Source organism: Schistocerca nitens, chromosome 7 (genome assembly GCF_023898315.1).
Source record: "Schistocerca nitens isolate TAMUIC-IGC-003100 chromosome 7, iqSchNite1.1, whole genome shotgun sequence".
Classification (NCBI taxonomy): Eukaryota; Metazoa; Arthropoda; class Insecta; order Orthoptera; family Acrididae; genus Schistocerca; species Schistocerca nitens.
Window position 1 is genome coordinate 161,042,516 of NC_064620.1, and position 16,140 is coordinate 161,058,655.

A 16,140-nucleotide genomic window follows, 5' to 3' on the forward strand; every position below is an offset into this window, starting at 1 on the left:
ATTGGACCTTGTTCAATGAAGGCTGGAACAGCTACTTGAAACACGCACCGCGCTCTGGAAATAGACCAGGGGAGGCAGTATTGTACTAGGGAGACGTCCCTTGGGTATCTATTTTAAATTTCGATTTTAAGAAATCGTTCAGAGAAGAGAATTGTACAATCACATCGTCGTTCGACCATCGAACACACAACCGTATGGACGACGTAATAGTAAGCATCCCTGGCGTGGAGAAACAATTGAAAGAGTTGAGAACAAATAAGTCGTCAGGGCCAAATGGAATCCCAATTCGGTGTAACAGAAAATAACTCTACAGCACTGGTCCCTTACTTACCTTGCATTTATCGTGAATCGCTCTTCCACCGTCAAGTCCGAAGTAACTTGAAGAAAGCACAGGTGAATCCTGTATGTAAGAAGGGTAACATGATGGATTCGTAGAATTGTGGACCAATACCCCGAACATCTGTTTCGCTGTAGAGTTCTTGAGACCGAGTATCTTATGTTCAGGAATCAATGCGGTTTTAGGAAGCATCACTCGTGCGAAACTCAGCTTGCTCTTTTTCACACGATGTGCTGTGGACTATGGATGAAGGGAAATAGACAGATTCCATGTTTCTACATTTCCGGAAACAATTTGACCCGGTGTCCACTGCATAGTGTTAACGAAGGTACGAGCATATGCAATAGGCTCCCAAATACGTGAAGGGCTCGAAGTCTTCTTAAGTAATAGAATACAGTATGTTGTCGCCGACAGCGAGCGTCCATCAGAGACAAGGATATCGTCACCATATGGTGTGATGAATGGAAACTAGCTCTAAATGTAGAAAAATGTTACTTAATGCCGATGAATAGGTAAAACAAACCCATAAAGTTCGGATAGTGCATTAGCAATCTCCTGCTTGAGACACTCTTGTCGTTTAAGTGTCTGGGCGCAATGTTGCAAAGCATTACGAAATTGAACGTGCATATGAGGATTGTTGTAGGGAAGGCGACTGGTCGACTTCGGTTTATTGGGAGAATTTTGAGAAAGTTAGTTCCGTATGTAAAGGAGACCGCATAAAGAACGCTAGTGTGACTTATTCTTGAGTACTGCTCGAGTGCGTGGAATGCTTATCAGGTCAGATTACATCCACATAAATACTGTGCAAACCACTGTAAGGTGCGTGGCAGAAGGTACCCTTTGCCAATATTGTTATTTCTCCTCATGTTCCACTCGCAAATAGAGCGAGGGGAAAACGACTGTCTAAACGCCTATGTATGAGCCCTAATTTCTCGTATCTTATCTTCGTGGTCCTTACGCGCGGTGTATGCTGTTGGGGGCAGAATCATTCAGCAGTCACCTTCAAATGCTGGTTCTCTAAATTCGAAACGAATGTCTCCTTCCCTCCAGGAATTCCCATTTGAGTTCCCGAAGCATCTCCGTAACACATTTTTTTCTCGAAAGAACACATCGAAGCAATTCAGAGGAGGGCTTCTAGATTTGTTACCGGTAGTTACTTTTGAACACATTATGGGAATGACAGCGATCAATGTGTTACAAATATTTACTATCAAAAACAGTCTTGATCACAATTTATTTATTATGGTGACCGATTTCGACCACTACTGTGGTCATCTTCAGACCAATGAGTAAGAACCTCCTTCTGCTGGAGAATCACTACTAATAAGTTCTTTCTAATAGGTTCTTACTCATTAGTCTGAAGATGACCACAGTTGTGGTCGAAACCGGTCACCATAATAAATAAATTGTGATCAAGACTGTTTTTGATAGTAAATATTTGTAACACATTGATCACTGTCACTCCCATAATGTGTTCAAAAGTAACTACCGGTAACAAATCTAGAAGCCCTCCTCTGAATTGCTTCGATGTGTTCTTTAAATCCGACCTGGTACGGATCCCAAACACTCGAGCAGTACTCAAGAACAGGTCGCACCAGCGGTCTATACGCAATCTCTTTCACAGGAGACCCACTCTTTCCAAAAATTCTGCCAATAATCCGAGGACCACCATTTTCCTTCCCTACCACAGTTTTCACATGTTCGTTCCACCTCATATCGCTTTGCAACGTTACACACAGATATTTAAATGACTTGACGTGTCAACCTGGACACTAGTAATACAACACATTACATGTTTGTTCTTCCTACTCATCAGCATTAACTTACATTTCGGGCTAGCTGCCATTCATCACATCAACTGGAAATTTTGTCTAAGTCGTCTTGTATCTTCCTACAATCACTCAACTTCGATACCTTACCGTACACCACGGCATCATCAGCAAACAACCGCAAACTGCTGCCCACCCTGTTCGCCAAATTATGTACGTATATGGAGAACAAAAGCAGTCCGATCATACTTGCCTGGAGCACATCTAACGATATCCGTATCTCTGATGAATAAAATCGCCGTCGAGGACAACAGCCGCGCGGGGTTGCCGCGCGGTCTGAGACGCCATATCGCAGTCGGTGTGGCTCCCTCCGTCGGAGGTTCGAGTCCTCCCTCGAGCATGGATGTGTGTGTTGTCCATAGTGTATGTTAGTTTAAGTTAGATTAAGAAGTGTGTAGGCTTAGGGACCGATGACCTCAGCAGTTTGGTCCCATAAGACCCTACCACAAATTTCCAAATTTTCGAGGACAACACACTAGGTTCTATTATTTAAAAAGTTTTCGAGGCGCTCACATATCTGTGAAGTTATTCCATATGCAAGTACCTTCATTAACAGCCTGCAATGGGACACCGTCTCAAATACTTTCTGGAAATCTAGAAATATGGAATCTGAGAAATGGACAAGCTGAGTTTCGCACGAACGATGCTTTCTAAAACCATGCTGATTTGTGGTCATAAGCTGCTTAACCTCAAGAAAGGAAGACATCGAAGCAGTTCAGAGGCGGGCTGAAAGATTTGTTACCGGTAGGTTCGAACAAAACCTAAGTGGTACGGCGATGCTTCGGGAACTCAAATGGGATTTCCTTGACGGAAGGCAACGTTCCATTCGAGGAACACTACCGAGTAAATTTAGAGAACCTGCATTTGGAGCAGTCGACATACATTCTTCACTGGGATCACAAAGATAAGACGCAAGAAATTAGGGCTTATACGGAGGCATACAGACAGTCGTTTCTCCGTCGCTCAATATGCGAGTGAACAGGAAAGGAAATGACCAGTAGCGTTAGACAGTTCCCTCTGCCACGCGCAGCACGGTGGTTTGAGGAGTGTGTATGTAGATATAAATGAAGATTGTACCTGAGATCGTAACTGAAGGCACCGTGACAGCTGTGGCCTACATGAACATTATTGCGGACCACACTTCTGCCCTGACGATGATGGCATCTTCCAACAAGACGTGTCACGAGTAAGGGATGGTCCTATAGTGGACCGAGAAGCGTGATAGTGAATGACGTCGACGTTTGACCGCTAAAGTCGCCTGAGCTGAACCCGATATAACACACCTGTGGCGCTGTCGGTCGCCAGCACCGCGTCAACAAACTACTGGTCGGGAGTTGCATGATCTGTTGTAACATCACATTTTACGAACCCTCTAAAGGCTGCCACGTGCTGTGACGCGCACGTAGGCGGCTGCGTAACACAGACAAAAAAGAACCGGTCGAGTAGAAATCAATAAGTAATGAATCGGGTGACAGATTCATGACGCGTTTATTTTAAGTATAAATTTTATTTCTAGCTACTAAAAAATTCAGTCGCAAATTAAAGCAAATTAAAAGAGAAAAGAGCTTTGTGATAATGATTCCTGGTATACTCGGGAACCGAAATCTTGAAGCAGATTTCGGCTTCCTTGATTTTCGAGGCCATTAATAATTTACTAAAAATGGCGGCAACCTGTAGAAGGACTCAGGTTTGAAACAAGTTTCTACTTGCTCACGGCCGCGCATATACACTGAAGAGGCAATGAAACTGGTACACCTGAAGAATATAGTGTAGGGCCCCCACAAGCGCACAGAAGTGCCGCAACACGACGTGGCATGGACTCGACTAATGTCTGAAGTAGTGCTGGAGGGAATCCTTCAGGACTATCCATAACTCCGTAATAGTACCAGAGGGTGGAGATCTCTTCTGAACAGCATGTTGCAAGGCATCCTAGATATCGTTAATAATGTTCGTGTCTGGGGAGTTTGGTGGCCAGCGGTAGTGTTTAAACTCAGAAGTGTGTTCCTGGAGCCACACTGTAGCAATTCTGGACCTGTGTGGTGTCGCATTGCCCTGCTGGAATTTCCCAAGTCCGTCAGAATGCACAATGGACATGAATGGATGCAGGTGATCAGACAGGATGTTTAAGTACGTGTCACCTGTCAGAATCGTATCTAGATGTTTCAGGGGTCCCATACCATTCCAACTGCACGCGCCCCACACCATCACAGAGTCTCCACCGGCTTCAACAGTCCCCTGCTGGCATTCAGGGTCCATGGATTCAAGAGGCCGTCTCCATACCCCTACACGTCTATCTACAGTTTGAAATGAGACTCGTCCGACCAGGCAACGTGTCTCCAGTCATCAACAGTCCAATGTCGGTGTTGACGAGCCCCGGCGAGACGTCACGCTTTATGTCGTGTTCTGAAAGCCCATACAGACGATGTTTCGTTGAATGGTTCGCACGCTCACACTTGTTGATAGACCAGCATTGAAATTTTCTGAAATTTTCGGAAGGGTTGCACTTCTGCCACTCTGAACGGTTCTCTTCAATCGTCGATGCTTCCGTTCTTCCAGGATCCTTTTCCGGTCGCAGCGATGTCGGAGATTTGATGTTTTACCGGATTCCTGATATTCACGGTACACTCGTGAAATGGTCGTGCGAGCAAATCTCCAATTCCTCGCCACATTGGAGATTCTTTGTCCCATCGCTCGTGCACCCACTACAACATCAAGTTCAAACTTACTTAAATCTTGATAACGTGCCATTGTAGAAGCAGTAACCGATCTAACAACTGCCCCAGACACTTGTCGCATATAGGCGTTACCGACCACAGCGCCGTATTCTGCCTTTTTACATAACTCTGTATTTGAATACGCATGCCTGTACTAGTTCCTTTGGTGCTTCAGTGTAGGAGACTGACTGGAAAAAGTAACTAAACCCTTTATTATTTCAAAAATAATCGCCATAAGTGTTAATACACTTCTGCCACTGTGAGACAAGATGATCAATACCCTCATGGAAGAATAATTGTGGTTGCCTAGGGAACCATGACTGTATTGAGGCTTACACCTCTTCGTCCGAACCAATTCGACAGCCACGAATGTCTTTCTTCAGGGCTACAGAAAGATGGAAATCGCGTGGGGAGAAATCGGGACTGTGTGAAGGACGTGTGAGCGCTTCCCAGTGAAACTTTCCAACATGTGGGTAGGCATAATTCTGAAACAGAATGATGCCGTCCGTCAACATCTCTGGGAGTTTTGACTTTTCTAAGGTGTCCACGTAGAGCTGTGCGTCAATTGTGGTACCGTGTTCTAGAAAGCCAGCAAGTAGCGGACCCTTGCAGTCAAATAAAAAGGTCTTCGTGTCTTACCCGGAGCTGACGTATCTGTTGTTTCAAATATGCAGCAGAAGTTTCGCTGGGAAGCCCTTACACATCCTTCATCCAGTTCCGACTTCTCTCTGTGCGATTTCCTTGTTTTTGGAGTCCTGAAAAAGACATTTGTAGCAGTCTATTTCCTTCGGACGAAGATATACACGCCTGGGTGCAAACATGGTTCCCTAGGCTACCGGAAACATTTTTCCACGAAAGGATTGACCGCTACGTCTCAAAGTGAGACAAATGTGTTAACAGTTACGGGGATTACTTTTGAAATAATGAACAATTTAATAACTTCTTTCCCATCTGTCTCGTTTTCATAAAGAAAATCTCGCCATTCCGTTGGCTGGGACCGCGGCGGGGTAGCGAGCCTTTAGAGCAAAAAGTAAGTGGACAGTTTCTGTGTCCCACAAGACTGGCAGTGCCAGACAGCCGGGGTGTGGTGGTGCACTCTTCGTGGTCGTATATGTGCAAAAGGCAAAGAAAAAGCACCAGACGTCTCTGAGCAGAGCCAAAGCGCTGTATCACCGGCAGTGTGTCTCCTGGACACTCGGCAACTGTCCACTTTTAATTCCTCACGTCTCGCGCACAGGATCCGTCTTTACACGGCCCGGATGCCCTGCTGAACCACCGAACGGCGTCGTAGAAGTTTTACGAGGTGCTTGGGCCTAGTCGCGAGGGGAAACCAGACATTTACTGTCCCTGACTGCCAGTGACGTGCCAGCACTTCTCGCGTCACATCAAGCCAGCGTACTCTACGATTTATCGGCTCTGTCTTTGTTACTTAACGGAAGTTTTCACTGTTCGGTAGGTAGTGTAGGTTTATTGAGTGCCTACCTGACCGTGTGCCCAAAGCCACGTATCCCCTAGATATAAAAAATAATCCTGTCTTTGCAAATAACAAAATGGCTTGAAATAAATGGTGTTTATTGAAACGTTTGCCTGTTATATATTCCCTTTTAGACATTCACCTGTTGTAGCATGCCTAACTTTTATTTCTGAACTAGCTTTACCATTCATGTTAATGTAGCGAAAGGGCCAGGATTTCGACCGCGTGTGAAAATAGCACTTAAGCTACGAAGCAAATTGTCAAACTGGAAAGTATTCGTGCCTTTATTCATCAAACAGTGAGAGTAGGCACGTAAATTTGAGGGAGGTCTGGATGCTTTTGCAAAATTTTATGAAGCTCTAGAGGGAACATAATAATTCACATGCTGGTAAATTTTCGTTTTTCAAGTTTATTTAGAGTGGGCCAAAAGTCTCTAAAGGGCTATACCTGTGAGTAAAAGTTTTATTTATTATTTTCTGCTTTCTTTTGTTTCAGGTACTGACAGAAAAAGGGCAGGAGACTTGGTCTTTAAATCTGTAAAATATGAGTGGAAACTAATCATAATCAAAAAAGTTATTCAGAGTTATAGTCCCTTTGTGACTTTTCGTTCATCCTGTATGAACTCGTATTATAGGGATAAATTTGTTTTTAATTCTTATTTTTGCTCTTGTAAACAATATGAGAGATACAGTTTTACAAGTCTATTCGAGAATTACATTTGTGGTCCTGAACCAACTTTATACAGTCCGGTTCTCGTCAGGAACATCTTTGACGAAGAATGCCTTGAAGGTGGGAATACGTTAACCGTAAACGGTATGTGCTTAAAAAAAATTGTTTTTGAGAAATATATTTCACATATGTATGCGGAGCCACGTAAACTGCCTGTGTTTTACAATTTTCATTATTTTCCGGAACAAGTTCACTCTATAATTCTTTAATGGATGCAGCTGCTTTACGCGTGCAAGAAAATATCTTCTTGCAAGTCGACTACATCTATCTGAGATGAAGGCGCTGTGGAAAACTGAACAAATTTGCAACCACATCAGTCCATTCTGCCACTGGGGGCACTTCGTACGGCGTTTTTAATAATTGCGACAGCTTCCGCATTTCCGTAAAGTCTTGTAATCTTTCCGTAAATTCCTTGCCAAGCTCTGTTCTAAAAGTTAGAAACACTGCCATGTCTGTTTCGAAATACTTCTTTTAATACTCAAGTATTGTTGGAAAATGAATAAATTCTTGATATCCAGTAACGTTTTCAAACAAGAAATCCACTCTGCGACGGAAACCAGACTGACTTTGTTTCTAATCTCATATTAAATTCTTGTTTCCTTGTACGTCTGTGTTGAACACATTTAAATATTGCAGAATGTCTTTCAGAAAAATCACAGCTGGCAATTTCACTCGCATACTAGGAGTTCCAGGTATTCTGTTGCTTCCTTGTATCCAAATTTCCCAAGAATGAGGCTAGTTGTCATTTTATGTGCCAGAAACGTTCTACTACTTACCCTTTACTAAGCTAACGAACATTGTAGTGTTGTAGTAAATCAGAGTACACCAGACCACATTCAGACAGAAACTCCTTGAACTGCCTTTGCGAAAGAGCTTTCCAGCTTACTACTGAGTGCATCACAAAGGGCTGTCTGTTGACTAATACACTGTAGTGGCACCACCGTTTAGGATAGGGAAAGTTAGTTTTGTGCAATATCCTGAGCACAAGTTACAGCCAGGTGTGCGCTGAATTGCAGTGAGTTACACTTACCAACAGTTGCGAAGTAGAATAGAGGCCACAGTACCGTCAGATTGCTGAAAGAGTATATGTAGTGGTTTCGCATGTCGCAAATCACAAGCAGAAGGGGCCCACTGGCCAACCTAGTGTGTTATGAGTATGTGACATGAAGCAGCATGTATAGCAAAACAGAGGTGAACAGCTATGTATAAATAGTTACGGGTTTCTAACGAGATTCTTTCGAGTGTGAGAGCTCTCCTGTATGGTGGGGCGTGTCACACCACCTACACGCAGCAGCAGATGGGCCGCCAGCATTCCAGTCCATGGCGGGTCGCTGGTTCGACCCTCTGAAACCAATGTGGGGTCCGCAGCCAGCCAGTGGCGGGCCACTCCACGGCTATGGCTCACACCGAGTGGTGCTGAGTCGGCAGTGTCGCTGACCTCTGAGTCAACTGCCGGCATCCTGACGACGCCGCAACTCCGCTGCCGTACAAGGTTGACTCACAACAGTGCATGCACGGGTTGCTGAGGCAGCCATTCCGCGCCAAGTCATTTCACTGACAGCGAAGTGGTGTCCTCAGCATTGCGGGACCCAGTGACGCAGATCAAGAGGAATGGGGGCACTGTAGTTGGAAACAATAAATCACTTGGAAAGCTCGGACGAGTGTTAGTACGGTGCCTTCTACCTCTTCCCACTACATTTGGTCATCCTGATACATTCAGTGACAGAAGGTGCCACTACAACACTGATAAAACAGTAAATAAGCCGTCTTATCTCTGGTCCTCTTTACAGATCTTTGCCTGTCGTAAGTGGAGCACCATCAGTTGATATGGAAACTATTTTATCGTAATTAACGTTTTATTTTGTCAAGAAATCATCAAGAGTCTTGAACAAACCTTCTCCGCGAATCTTGCCTTTAAATGGCAGGAATACTGTTAGCTATTATTCCCTAAGTACGATGCAAACGCGTAAATGCTGACGTCATCAACAATGTCACATGGTTCGTCAAGGACAATAGCATAGCAATGACAATGGCATAGCAATGTGGCTGGCCTCTGTTAAAGTCCACGCTAGCTACTTTTCTTGTCAGTTTGCGTGCTTCGTTTATTACTTCTTTCAGACAGTGGAATACCTTGAATAACGGCGACGATATCCGTCTTCTCTTCAAAATGTGCAGTGCACACTTCCAACATACAATCTTTTACTGCCTGAGAGTCCCCGAATGGCTTCTGGTTTTTATTACGCTTTTAGCACACACGAGACGCCGCTTCTCTACAGATTTGTCTTACTCGCCCTTGCACCGCCCAGGTACGACGGTGCTTTTATAAAGGACGTTAAACATGTGTGTAGTTTAACTAAGGTAACAAAAGTCATGGGATACCACATCGTATCGTGTCAGACCTGTTTGCCTGGCACAGAGCAGTTTCTAGACGTGGCCTGGACTAAACAAGTCATTGGAAGTCCTCTGCAGGCATATTGAGCCGTGTTTCCTCTATAGCCGTTCATAATTGCCAAAGTGTTGTCGCTGCGGGATATTGTGAACAAAGTGACGTCTCGATTATATCTCGTAAATGTTCGATGTAGTTAATGTCGGGCGATCTGGGTGGCCAAATCAATAGCTCGAACTGTCCAGAATTTTCTTCAAACCAATCACGAACAATTGCGGTCCAGTGAGATGACGCATTCTCATCCATAATAGCTCCATAGTTGTTTGGAACTTGAAGTCCATGAATGGCTGTAAATGGTCTCCAAGTAGTCGATCATAATCAGGACCCAGTCCATTCCATGTAAACACAGCTGATATCATTATGGAACCACCAGCAACTTGCACAATGCCTTGTTGACAACCTTGGACCATGGCTTCGTGATGTCTGCCGCACGGGAATCCTACCATCAGCTCTTACCAACTGAAATCGGTACTCATCTGACCAGGCCAAGGTTTTCCGGTTGCCTAGTGTCCAATCGATATGGTCACGAACCCATGAGAGGCAAGCTAGATTTAGCCTCAGTGTCCTAACGGATACGTTTGTCATACGTCCCACGTCAATTGCTGCAGTTGTTTCACGCAGTGTTAGTTGTCGGCTAGCACTGATAACTCTACACAACGTTAAGCGAAGGCCATCGGCCACTGCATTTCCCATGGTGAAAGGTAATGCCTGAAATTCTGCATTCTCGGCAGGCTCTTGATACTGTGAGTCTCGGAATACTGTATTTGTTAACGATTTCCGAAATGGAACGTCCCAAGCGTCTAGCTCTAACTACTAATCTGCGTTGAAAGTGTCCTAGTTCGCGTCGCCCTGCCATAATGCCATCGGAAACCTTTTCACATGAATCACCTGTGAACAAACGCCAGTTCTGCCAATGCACTGCCCTTTGCAACTTGTGAACGCGATACTATCGCCATCTGTATGTGTGAATATCGCTATCCCATGACTTTTGTCACCTCAGTGTATCTTGACGCGTTTCACTGAGAGGATGAGAGCTTTTCTGGAACTATGGTGTTTTGTTTAGTAGCGTCACTAGAAACTAGCGCTTTTAAGAATAGCGACCGTTTTGTTGCAATTGAGGCAAACTGGAATGGCTGTAGGTCTAACAGTCAGAAACTTTCTAATTTCACTGTCAACATTATGCTTTTTAGGCGTCATATTGAGTGATGCACGAAACTTTATTACTACACGTCTATAAAGGAACGAAGGCTCACGTTGCAACAGCCGCGCGGGGTAGCCGCGCGGTTTAAGGCGTCTTGTCCCGGGCCGGCCGGCTCCCCCCGTCGGAGGTTCGAGTCCTACCTCGGGCATGGATGTGTGTGTTGCCCTTAGAGTAAGTTAGTTTAAATTAGATTAAGTAGTGTGTAAGCTTCGGGACCGATGACCTCAGCCGTTTGGTCCCATAAGACCTTACCACAAATTTCCAAAATATTCACCCTGCAACAGATCACAGCGACGGATGCCAGCCCTCTGCCATCCACATCACAGCACACATTTCGGTCGACCAATGGTAGAAACGCACTTGGCAAAGAGCAGATCAGCGCTGCCAGATCAACTTCAACATTGCTGACGTTGAAATGAAATCAACCCCAGTCTTCGAGAGCATGACAGCGGATGCTCGAGCATGTGCGTACAGACACAATTTTGTTTACTAATTTACTTTGTTTCATCGTCATCAACGTTGAAATTCATTTGCGTTGTGAAATCGAATTCACTGATACTCGAGCAACCGCACATCTCGTAGAAATCTGCTCAACCGTTCTTTGCTATGCTTTCCGTCAGATGCATGCTATGTGATCAAAAGAATTCGGATACCACTATGTGATACGGAATTAAGCACTAGATATAACGGGAGGCAGACCTGCCAGTATAAAATGTGAGAAACAATAACAGCAGAATGGGACGGCCAGCAGAACTCAGCTACTACGGACATTTAAACCCTTCTAAATCCGCTCAAGTCGACTGTTGGTCATGTGACTGTGAAGTGAAAAAGCAAAGGGACAACCACGGCTAAACCAGGATCAGGCAGAGCGCAGGTACCGGCATTCAGGAACCACCGGATGTTGCTAAGGGTGGTTGTAAAAAATGGCACGATACTGTTACAACCAGGAATAACACAATAACCTCTTCAGTCTGGTTTATTAAATCACAAATCACTTTTTAACAATTATGTTAGCCAAGCGTCTACCCAGGCTCACACTCAGAAGTAATGCAGAATTAAAGTTTGGTTACACCAATGTCCGAATGTGCATGGTTGGGTGCACGTCCCGTAATTATTCCCAAGTCCACTGAAGTTCAGTCTCTCCAAGTGAAGTCGCAAGATTTTCCGCCGAGCAGCCAGGTAACCTCGAGTGGTGCGGCGAGTCATCCACAAGCAGCTGGAACACGGCGTACTGCACTTTCCGATGAGAACTTTCGTTTGCGGCGGCGGCCGGGTTTATATAAGGCTTGCTAGTTAATGGAGCCGTCGGCTGGGGTCGCTGTTTTCCAGGGAAAACCAATCGCAATGTTTCCTGGCGTAGCCAATTGCTGTGTGCTGACTAACGCGCGCGCGCGAAGGCGGCCAGCGATGGTAGCCGCGAGCCGCCCGGAGAAGTGCGGCCAGCGATGTATTTCTCGGCCAAGTAAGGGAGCGTGCGTGTGAAGACGGCCAGCGATGGAAGCAGCGGGCCGCCCAGAGAAGTGCGGCCAGCGATGTATTTGGCGGCCGCGTACTGGAGCGCGTTGTTCGGTGTTTGTTAGAAGTGGTGTATACCACAGATACCAAAGACAGGAATCCCTCGTGAGCTCCAGACCGCTACCGGAAGTTCTGCAAACACAGTGATTGTGCAAAGGGAGTTAAAAAGAGTGAGGAACAATGGTCAGCATCTCCTCATAAAATATACTTTTATGAAGTCAGTGCTAAGTGGCGCTTGAGGCGGTGTAGAAAGTGACGCCATTGGACAGTGGATGACTGGGGACGAGTGCCTGTGACTGATATATCGCGCTGTACCATGTGGAAATCCGGTTGAATGGTTTAGCTTTGGCGGACGTCTGAAGAGCGTTACCTGCCATCATGTGTATTCCCACTGGAGAAGCATGCACGAGATCGTGTTACGGTATAGGGGTATTTTTAGTGATTAGATTGTGGTCCTCTTATTTTGCTTAAAAAATCTTGAAAAGTGGAAGGATACGAACACATTTCAAACCTTCTTAATAAACGAAATGAATTTCGTGTATGAGTCAGCTATCATCAGGAATATTTTGTAAATAAAACCATCTAGATCACTATTAATTTTTTTTTAATTTGTTGTAGCTGGGATTCACAGTCATAAAGTAGCCTCCAAACAGTAGTCTGCAGCTGCGGTCTAATGCATTTGTGACTAGTGACGGTGAAACAAACATGTGCACATACAGATTATGTTGTTTTACGATGTTTGAATACGTGTGCTCGCACTACATAACAATGTCAAGAGTGTATTTACCGAGCTAGGTGGCGCAGTGGTTAGCACACTGGACTCGCATTCGGGAGGACGACGGTTCAATCCCGTCTCCGGCCATCCTGATTTAGGTTTTCCGTGATTTCCCTAAATCGCTTCAGACAAATGCCGGGATGGTTCCTTTGAAAGGGCACGGCCGATTTCCTTCCCCATCCTTCCCTCACCCGAGCTTGCGCTCCGTCGCTAATGACCTCGTTGTCGACGGGACGTTAAACACTAATTTCCTCCTCCTCCTCCAAGAGTGTATTTAACAGTATTGACAATGACATACAAATCCTATGTCGCATTCATAACACGGATTCCTACACCTTCTACCCCTCCGCGGACATGCCGCGCCGCCTCCACCCCTCCGACCACCTTCTCCAGTACACCGATGACACCGCCTTCGTTGCCCTCGCCCCCACCCTGCAACGCTCCCAGCACCTTCTCCAGTCCCATCTTGACCGGTTCACCACATGGTGCAACCAGTGGTTGCTCAAGGTCAATCCTTCCAAGACCCAGGCGATCATTGTAGGCAAAACCACCCCTTCCTTCCGTTACCTCGACTTCTATATCATCATTTATGGCCGTCCTATCACCCTCGCCCCTGCCCTCAAGTACCTTGGCGTCACCCTTGACCGTCGCCTCTCCTGGACCCCCCATCTCCGAACAAGCCAAGCCAAAGCACGCTCCCGTCTCCTCAAGCTCCTTTCTGGCCGCACTTGTGGTCTGAACCCCTCCACCATTCTCCACACCTATAAATCCCTCATCCGCCCTATTCTCTGTTCCCCCCACCCTGCCTGGATCTCCGTCCCTCCTACGTTTTACAAATTCCTTCAAATCCTACAACGCCATGCGCTCCGCTTCGCCTATCGTATCTGTCTCCCCTCCCCCATGCGAATCCTGTATGACCTCATTCCGTTCCCGCACCTCCTCCTTTTCCTCGAACGGATACGGATCTCTACACCTCCCGTAAACTTGATCCCCCATCCTCTCCCACGCCCATCTGCTGCTGTGCCTGTATTCCCACATCGCCGGCCGAAGTGGCCGCGCAGTTCTGGCGCTGCAGTCTGGAACCGCGAGACCGCTACGGTCGCAGGTTCGAATCCTGCCTCGGGCATGGATGTGTGTGATGTCCTTAGGTTAGTTAGGTTTAACTAGTTATAAGTTCTAGGGGACTAATGACCTCAGCAGTTGAGTCCCATAGTGCTCAGAGCCATTTATTCCCACATCCCACCTGCTCTCCCTCTCTACACTCTCCATACCCTCGCCCAAGGTGGCTTCCACCAACTGCCCCTCCCTTTTGATGCCCTCATCCCCCCCCCATCCACCCCTCCTACCAACTTTGATCCTCCAAATCCACGCCCTGTGTCTTTTCCCAAGGGCACCTTCTCTCCCTCCTCCCTTCCTCCCCCTTCCTCTCCCCTGTGCTTTCCCTAGCCTCCTACCTTTTTTCCTCCCCCTCCCATCTCCTCTGCCACTGACATCTACACCCTCCCCTCTCCCTCGACATTGGTTTGTTCTGTGTGCCATCGTGTTAGTGCTTTAGTGTTTCACCTCCCATGCTCCATCGTCCACATGTGTCATTTTAGTCATTTGTGTTCGTGTACCAGTGCTGAACGGTTTTTTTAAAATACGACGCCTGTGAACGGCTCCGTGTTTTTTTACTCATGTGTCTACTGTTTTTTGTCCATCATTATGTTTTGTTTTTGTGTGTCTTCCTGTTTCTGTTTGTATTATCTGTGGCCGAAGAGCGGCGTAATGTTGCCGCTACCGGCCTACTTTTGTATAAGGTGTTAAAATAACAATAAAGAAAGAAAAAGACATATAAATGTGTCTGCTTACATTACGTTGACATGGCTTAAAGCCATAATATCACTTGATAATGGCCTAAGGCCGAAATTGCAATAGTGTAATAAAAACTTATAACAGTCACTGGCGGAAAGATGATGTCCTTCAAAAAATTAATTTTTTGGATTATAATACAGAAGGAAAAGGAAAGGAAAGGAAAAAATAGTTGTCATGCATACAGTTTTATTCACAAAACATTTTCCAGCACTGTGTTTGCGTTAGCACGACAATGCACCCTGTGATCAATCAGCATCTGTGAGGGGTGGTTTCTTGACAATAACATTCCTGAAATGGACTCGCCTACTCAGAGTCCCGGCCTGAACCCAGTGGAACAGCTTTGGAATCAGTTAGGTCGTGAGCTTTGCCGAAGACCCTATCGTTCGACATCACTACATTCTCATGTTTCGGCTCTTGGGGAAGAATGGTGTGCCATTTCTCCTTAGACCTCCAGACACGTCACTGAAAGTGTTCTGTTCCCAGCGGAGCTCGAGCCACACATCGTATCAAGGTCCACCGGATTACCTTTGATCAGATAGTGTACGACTGACCAATGGTCATAAGACAACATGACATTGTTGCTCCGTTTAGGCTTATTGTCGGCATGGCAGCGTAGGACAGGGTTACGAGTAAACTCTAAAATTTTGTTGCACATCCAATTCAGTCACGGTATTACCATGCCGGAAGGACTTCATGGCATGCAAAAAGTCTGGCAACTGTCTACTGAATTTGAATTTATTGAGAAATTAAAGTTTTAAACTATTTTTTTGCGGTCAAGTTATGAACGTTGCTTACTAAATGGTTCAAATGGCTCAGAGCACTATGGGACTTAATTTCTGAGGTCATCAGTCCCCTAGGACGTAGAACTACTTAAACCTAACTAAGCTAAGGACATCACACACATCCATGCCCGAGGCAGGATTCGAACCTGCGACCGTAGCGGTCGCTCGGTTCCAGACTGTAGTGCCTAGAACCGCACAGCCACTCCGGCCGGCCGTTGCTTACTGTAAGTGACTTCACGCTTCCGGTAAGCTGAGCAGTTTGTTACAGAATATTTCTGCCGTGATCGGCGCAACACACGAGAAAGAAAGGCTAATTTTTGCGTCCCACCAGGTATTCCTCGCGTCCAGATGCAGGTTTCTCATCTCTACGCAACTCACAATTGTTATCAAGTTGATTTTCAACATATCGGAGAGCGCTAACATTTTCTGGACTTCACCAGAATACTTTAGATGAGGCCACTATCATCAAGGCGCCATTCCACTA

General features: G+C 45.8%; 1 non-coding gene across 1 annotated transcript; it reads left to right on the plus strand.

Moving 5' to 3' along the window:
* The first annotated feature begins 13,034 nt into the window (after positions 1–13,034).
* Positions 13,035–13,107, plus strand: Trnaa-cgc (transfer RNA alanine (anticodon CGC)). Its single transcript has one exon. It is a non-coding gene; the product is annotated as a tRNA-Ala (tRNA).
* Positions 13,108–16,140: the final 3,033 nt, after the last annotated feature.